We start from the raw sequence: 8,728 nt of genomic DNA, 5'->3' as shown, positions 1-8,728 counted from the left end.
TGCAGAACATTTCCATATAAAACTACACCGGAACATCAAAAAACGTTTCCGCTGCAGAACATTTCCATATGAAACTACACCGGAACATCAAAAAACGTTTCCGCTGCGGAACATTTCCATATGAAACTATACCGGAACATCAAAAAACGTTTCCGCTGCAGAACATTTCCATATAAAACTACACCGGAACATCAAAAAACGTTTCCGCTGCAGAACATTTCCATACAAAACTACACCGGAACATCAAAAAACGTTTCTGCTGCGCAACATTTCCATACAAAACTATACCGGAACATCAAAAAACGTTTCCGCTGCAGAACATTTCCATACAAAACTATACCGGAACATCAAGAAACGTTTCCGCTGCAGAACATTTCGATACGAAACTACACCGGATCATCAAAAAACGTTTCCGCTGCAGAACATTTCCATACAAAACTATACCGGAACATCAAAAAACGTTTCCGCTGCAGAACATTTCCATACGAAACTACACCGGAACATCAAAAAACGTTTCCGCTGCAGAACATTTCGATACGAAACTACACCGGAACATCAAAAAACGTTTCCGCTGCGGAACATTTCCATACAAAACTATACCGGAACATCAAAAAACATTTCCGCTGCAAAACATTTCCATACAAAACTACACCGGAACATCGAAAAACGTTTCCGCTGCAGAACATTTCCATACAAAACTATACCGGAACATCAAAAAACGTTTCCGCTGCAGAACATTTCCATATGAAACTATACCGGAACATCAAAAAACGTTTCCGCTGCGGAACAATTCCATTCAAAACTATACCGGAACATCAAAAAACGTTTCCGCTGCAGAACATTTCCATACAAAACTACACCGGAACATCAAAAAACGTTTCCGCTGCAGAACATTTCCATATGAAATTACACCGGAACATCAAAAAACGTTTCCGCTGCGGAACATTTCCATATGAAACTACACCGGAACATCAAAAAACGTTTCCGCTGCAGAACATTTCCATACGAAACTACACCGGAACATCAAAAAACGTTTCCGCTGCAGAACATTTCCATACAAAACTACACCGGAACATCAAAAACCGTTTCCGCTGCGGAACATTTCCATATGAAACTACACCGGAACATCAAAAAACGTTTCCGCTGCAGAACATTTCCATACAAAACTATACCGGAACATCAAAAAACGTTTCCGCTGCGGAATATTTCCATACAAAACTACACCGGAACATCAAAAAACGTTTCTGCTGCAGAACATTTCCATACGAAACTACACCGGAACATCAAAAAACGTTTCCGCTGCAGAACATTTCCATACAAAACTATACCGGAACATCAAAAAACGTTTCCGCTGCGGAATATTTCCATACAAAACTACACCGGAACATCAAAAAACGTTTCCGCTGCAGAACATTTCCATACAAAACTATACCGGAACATCAAAAAACGTTTCCGCTGCAGAACATTTCCATACAAAACTACACCGGAACATGAAAAAACGTTTCCGCTGCAGAACATTTCCATACGAAACTACACCGGAACATCAAAAAACGTTTCCGCTGCAGAACATTTCCATACAAAACTATACCGGAACATCAAAAAACGTTTCCGCTGCAGAACATTTCCATATGAAACTACATCGGAACATCCGAAAACGTTTCCGCTGCAGAACATTTCCATATGAAACTATACCGGAACATCAAAAAACGTTTGTGTGCGGAACATTTCCATACGAAACTACACCGGAACATCAAATAATGTTTCCGCTGCAGAACATTTCCATACAAAACTATACCGGAACATCAAAACACGTTTCCGCTACGGAATATTTCCATACAAAACTACACCGGAACATCAAAAAACGTTTCCGCTGCAGAACATTTCCATACAAAACTATACCGGAACATCAAAAAACGTTTCCGCTGCAGAACATTTCCATACAAAACTATACCGGAACATCAAAAAACGTTTCCGCTGCAGAACATTTCGATACAAAACTACACCGGAACATCAAAAAACGTTTCCGCTGCAGAACATTTCCATACAAAACTATACCGGAACATCAAAAAACGTTTCCGCTGCAGAACATTTCCATACAAAACTACGCCGGAACATCAAAAAATGTTTCCGCTGCAGAACATTTCCATACAAAACTACACCGGAACATCAAAAAACGTATCCGCTGCTGAACATTTCCATACAAAACTATACCGGAACATCAAAAAACGTTTCCGCTGCAGAACATTTCCATACAAAACTACACCGGAACATCAAAAAACGTTTCCGCTGCAGAACATTTCCATACAAAACTACACCGGAACATCAAAAAACGTTTCCGCTGCAGAACATTTCCATACAAAACTACACCGGAACATCAAAAAACGTTTCCGCTGCAGAACATTTCCATACAAAACTATATCGGAACATCAAAAAACGTTTCCGCTGCAGAACATTTCCATACAAAACTATACCGGAACATCAAAAAACGTTTCCGCTGCAGAACATTTCCATATGAAACTACATCGGAACATCCGAAAACGTTTCCGCTGCAGAACATTTCCATATGAAACTATACCGGAACATCAAAAAACGTTTCTGCTGCGGAACATTTCCATACGAAACTACACCGGAACATCAAATAATGTTTCCGCTGCAGAACATTTCCATACAAAACTATACCGGAACATCAAAACACGTTTCCGCTACGGAATATTTCCATACAAAACTACACCGGAACATCAAAAAACGTTTCCGCTGCGGAACATTTCCATACAAAACTATACCGGAACATCAAAAAACGTTTCTGCTGCAGAACATTTCCATACGAAACTACCCCGGAACATCAAAAAACGTTTCCGCTGCAGAACATTTCCATACAAAACTATACCGGAACATCAAAAAACGTTTCCGCTGCAGAACATTTCCATACAAAACTACACGAGAACATCAAAAAACGTTTCCGCTGCAGAACATCTCCATACAAAACTACACCGGAACATCAAAAAACGTTTCCGCTGCAGAACATTTCCATACAAAACTATACCGGAACATCAAAAAACGTTTCCGCTGCAGAACATTTCCATATGAAACTACACCGGAACATCAAAAAACGTTTCCGCTGCGGAACATTTCCATATGAAACTACACCGGAACATCAAAAAACGTTTCCGCTGCAGAATATTTCCATACGAAACTACACCGGAACATCAAAAAACGTTTCCGCTGGAGAACATTTCCATACAAAACTACACCGGAACATCAAAAAACGTTTCCGCTGCAGAACATTTCCATACAAAACTGCATCGGAACATCAAAAAAACGTTTCCGCTGCAGAACATTTCCATACAAAACTATACCGGAACATCAAAAAACGTTTCCGCTGCAGAACATTTCCATACAAAACTACACCGGAACATCAAAAAACGTTTCCGCTGCGGAACATTTCCATACAAAACTATACCGGAACATCAAAAAACGTTTCTGCTGCGGAACATTTCCATACGAAACTACACCGGAACATCAAAAAACGTTTCTGCTGCAGAACATTTCCATACGAAACTATACCGGAACATCAAAAAACGTTTCCGCTACGGAAAATTTCCATACAAAACTACACCGGAACATCAAAAAACGTTTCCGCTGCAGAACATTTCCATACAAAACTATATCGGAACATCAAAAAACGTTTCCGCTGCAGAACATTTCCATACAAAACTACACCGGAACATCAAAAAACGTTTCCGCTGCAGAACATTTCCATACAAAACTACACCGGAACATCAAAAAACGTTTCCGCTGCAGAACATTTCCATACAAAACTATACCGGAACATCAAAAAACGTTTCCGCTGCAGAACATTTCCATACAAAACTACGCCGGAACATCTAAAAATGTTTCCGCTGCAGAACATTTCCATACAAAACTACACCGGAACATCAAAAAAACGTTTCCGCTGCAGAACATTTCCATACAAAACTATACCGGAACATCAAAAAACGTTTCCGCTGCAGAACATTTCCATACAAAACTACACCGGAACATCAAAAAACGTTTCCGCTGCAGAACATTTCCATACAAAACTACACCGGAACATCAAAAAACGTTTCCGCTGCAGAACATTTCCATACAAAACTATACCGGAACATCAAAAAACGTTTCCGCTGCAGAACATTTCCATACAAAACTACACCGGAACATCAAAAAACGTTTCCGCTGCAGAACATTTCCATACAAAACTATACCGGAACATCAAAAAACGTTTCCGCTGCAGAACATTTCCATACAAAACTACGCCGGAACATCAAAAAATGTTTCCGCTGCAGAACATTTCCATACAAAACTACACCGGAACATCAAAAAACGTTTCCGCTGCAGAACATTTCCATACAAAACTATACCGGAACATCAAAAAACGTTTCCGCTGCAGAACATTTCCATACAAAACTACACCGGAACATCAAAAAACGTTTCCGCTGCAGAACATTTCCATACAAAACTACACCAGAACATCAAAAAACGTTTCCGCTGCAGAACATTTCCATACAAAACTATACCGGAACATCAAAAAACGTTTCCGCTGCAGAACATTTCCATACAAAACTACGCCGGAACATCAAAAAATGTTTCCGCTGCAGAACATTTCCATACAAAACTACACCGGAACATCAAAAAACGTTTCCGCTGCAGAACATTTCCATACAAAACTATACCGGAACATCAAAAAACGTTTCCGCTGCAGAACATTTCCATACAAAACTACACCGGAACATCAAAAAACGTTTCCGCTGCAGAACATTTCCATACAAAACTATACCGGAACATCAAAAAACGTTTCCGCTGCAGAACATTTCCATACAAAACTACACCGGAACATCAAAAAACGTTTCCGCTGCAGAACATTTCCATACAAAACTACACCGGAACATCAAAAAACGTTTCCGCTGCGGAACATTTCCATACAAAACTATACCGGAACATCAAAAAACGTTTCTGCTGCGGAACATTTCCATACGAAACTACACCGGAACATCAAAAAACGTTTCTGCTGCAGAACATTTCCATACGAAACTACACCGGAACATCAAATAATGTTTCCGCTGCAGAACATTTCCATACAAAACTATACCGGAACATCAAAACACGTTTCCGCTACGGAATATTTCCATACAAAACTACACCGGAACATCAAAAAACGTTTCCGCTGCAGAACATTTCCATACAAAACTATACCGGAACATCAAAAAACGTTTCCGCTGCAGAACATTTCCATACAAAACTATACCGGAACATCAAAAAACGTTTCCGCTGCAGAACATTTCGATACAAAACTACACCGGAACATCAAAAAACGTTTCCGCTGCAGAACATTTCCATACAAAACTATACCGGAACATCAAAAAACGTTTCCGCTGCAGAACATTTCCATACAAAACTACGCCGGAACATCAAAAAATGTTTCCGCTGCAGAACATTTCCATACAAAACTACACCGGAACATCAAAAAACGTTTCCGCTGCAGAACATTTCCATACAAAACTATACCGGAACATCAAAAAACGATTCCGCTGCAGAACATTCCCATACAAAACTACACCGGAACATCAAAAAACGTTTCCGCTGCAGAACATTTCCATACAAAACTACACCGGAACATGAAAAAACGTTTCCGCTGCAGAACATTTCCATACGAAACTACACCGGAACATCAAAAAACGTTTCCGCTGCAGAACATTTCCATACAAAACTATACCGGAACATCAAAAAACGTTTCCGCTGCAGAACATTTCCATATGAAACTACATCGGAACATCCGAAAACGTTTCCGCTGCAGAACATTTCCATATGAAACTATACCGGAACATCAAAAAACGTTTCTGCTGCGGAACATTTCCATACGAAACTACACCGGAACATCAAAACACGTTTCCGCTACGGAATATTTCCATACAAAACTACACCGGAACATCAAAAAACGTTTCCGCTGCGGAACATTTCCATACAAAACTACACCGGAACATCAAAAAACGTTTCCGCTGCAGAACATTTCCATACAAAACTATACCGGAACATCAAAAAACGTTTCCGCTGCAGAACATTTCCATACAAAACTATACCGGAACATCAAAAAACGTTTCCGCTGCAGAACATTTCGATACAAAACTACACCGGAACATCAAAAAACGTTTCCGCTGCAGAACATTTCCATACAAAACTATACCGGAACATCAAAAAACGTTTCCGCTGCAGAACATTTCCATACAAAACTACACCGGAACATCAAAAAACGTTTCCGCTGCAGAACATTTCCATACAAAACTATACCGGAACATCAAAAAACGTTTCCGCTGCAGAACATTTCCACACAAAACTATATCGGAACATCAAAAAACGTTTCCGCTGCAGAACATTTCCATACAAAACTATACCGGAACATCAAAAACCGTTTCCGCTGCAGAACATTTCCATACAAAACTATACCGGAACATCAAAAAACGTTTCTGCTGCGGAACATTTCCATACGAAACTACACCGGAACATCAAATAATGTTTCCGCTGCAGAACATTTCCATACAAAACTATACCGGAACATCAAAACACGTTTCCGCTACGGAATATTTCCATACAAAACTACACCGGAACATCAAAAAACGTTTCCGCTGCGGAACATTTCCATACAAAACTGCACCGGAACATCAAAAAACGTTTCCGCTGCAGAACATTTCCATACAAAACTATACCGGAACATCAAAAAACGTTTCCGCTGCAGAACATTTCCATACAAAACTATACCGGAACATCAAAAAACGTTTCCGCTGCAGAACATTTCGATACAAAACTACACCGGAACATCAAAAAACGTTTCCGCTGCAGAACATTTCCATACAAAACTACACCGGAACATCAAAAAACGTTTCCGCTGCAGAACATTTCCATACAAAACTACACCGGAACATCAAAAAACGTTTCCGCTGCAGAACATTTCCATACAAAACTATACCGGAACATCAAAAAACGTTTCCGCTGCAGAACATTTCCATACAAAACTACACCGGAACATCAAAAAACGTTTCCGCTGCGGAACATTTCCATACAAAACTATACCGGAACATCAAAAAACGTTTCTGCTGCGGAACATTTCCATACGAAACTACACCGGAACATCAAAAAACGTTTCTGCTGCAGAACATTTCCATACGAAACTATACCGGAACATCAAAAAACGTTTCCGCTACGGAAAATTTCCATACAAAACTACACCGGAACATCCGAAAACGTTTCCACTGTGGAACATTTCCATACAAAACTATATCGGAACATCAAAAAACGTTTCCGCTGCAGAACATTTCCATACGAAACTACACCGGAACATCAAAAAACGTTTCCGCTGGAGAACATTTCCATACAAAACTACACCGGAACATCAAAAAACGTTTCCGCTGCAGAACATTTCCATACAAAACTATATCGGAACATCAAAAAACGTTTCCGCTGCAGAACATTTCCATACAAAACTACACCGGAACATCAAAAAACGTTTCCGCTGCAGAACATTTCCATACAAAACTACACCGGAACATCAAAAAACGTTTCCGCTGCAGAACATTTCCATACAAAACTACACCGGAACATCAAAAAACGTTTCCGCTGCAGAACATTTCCATACAAAACTATACCGGAACATCAAAAAACGTTTCCGCTGCAGAACATTTCCATACAAAACTACACCGGAACATCAAAAAATGTTTCCGCTGCAGAACATTTCCATACAAAACTATACCGGAACATCAAAAAACGTTTCCGCTGCAGAACATTTCCATACAAAACTATACCGGAACATCAAAAAACGTTTCCGCTGCAGAACATTTCGATACGAAACTACACCGGAACATTAAAAAACGTTTCCGCTGCAGAACATTTCCATACAAAACTATACCGGAACATCAAAACACGTTTCCGCTGCAGAACATTTCCATACAAAACTATACCGGAACATCAAAAAACGTTTCCGCTGCAGAACATTTCGATACAAAACTATACCGGAACATCAAAAAACGTTTCCGCTGCAGAACATTGCGATACGAAACTACACCGGAACATCAAAAAACGTTTCCGCTGCGGAACATTTCCATACAAAACTATACCGGAACATCAAAAAACGTTTCCGCTGCAGAACATTTCCATACAAAACTATACCGGAACATCAAAAAACGTTTCCGCTGCAGAACTCTTCCATACAAAGCTACACCGGAACATCAAAAAACGTTTCCGCTGCAGAACATTTCCATACAAAACTACACCGGAACATCAAAAAACGTTTCCGCTGCAGAACATTTCGATACGAAACTACACCGGAACATCAAAAAACGTTTCCGCTGCAGAACATTTCCATACAAAACTATACCGGAACATCAAAAAACGTTTCCGCTGCAGAACATTTCCATACAAAACTATACCGGAACATCAAAAAACGTTTCCGCTGCAGAACATTTCGATACGAAACTACACCGGAACATCAAAAAACGTTTCCGCTGCAGAACATTTCCATATTAAACTACATCGGAACATCCGAAAACGTTTCCGCTGCAGAACATTTCCATATGAAACTATACCGGAACATCAAAAAACGTTTCTGCTGCGGAACATTTCCATACGAAACTACACCGGAACATCAAATAATGTTTCCGCTGCAGAACATTTCCATACAAAACTATACCGGAACATCAAAACA

This window comes from Anopheles ziemanni, chromosome 2 (assembly GCF_943734765.1).
Source record: "Anopheles ziemanni chromosome 2, idAnoZiCoDA_A2_x.2, whole genome shotgun sequence".
Classification (NCBI taxonomy): Eukaryota; Metazoa; Arthropoda; class Insecta; order Diptera; family Culicidae; genus Anopheles; species Anopheles ziemanni.
Note: the sequence above shows the minus strand (reverse complement) of the source record.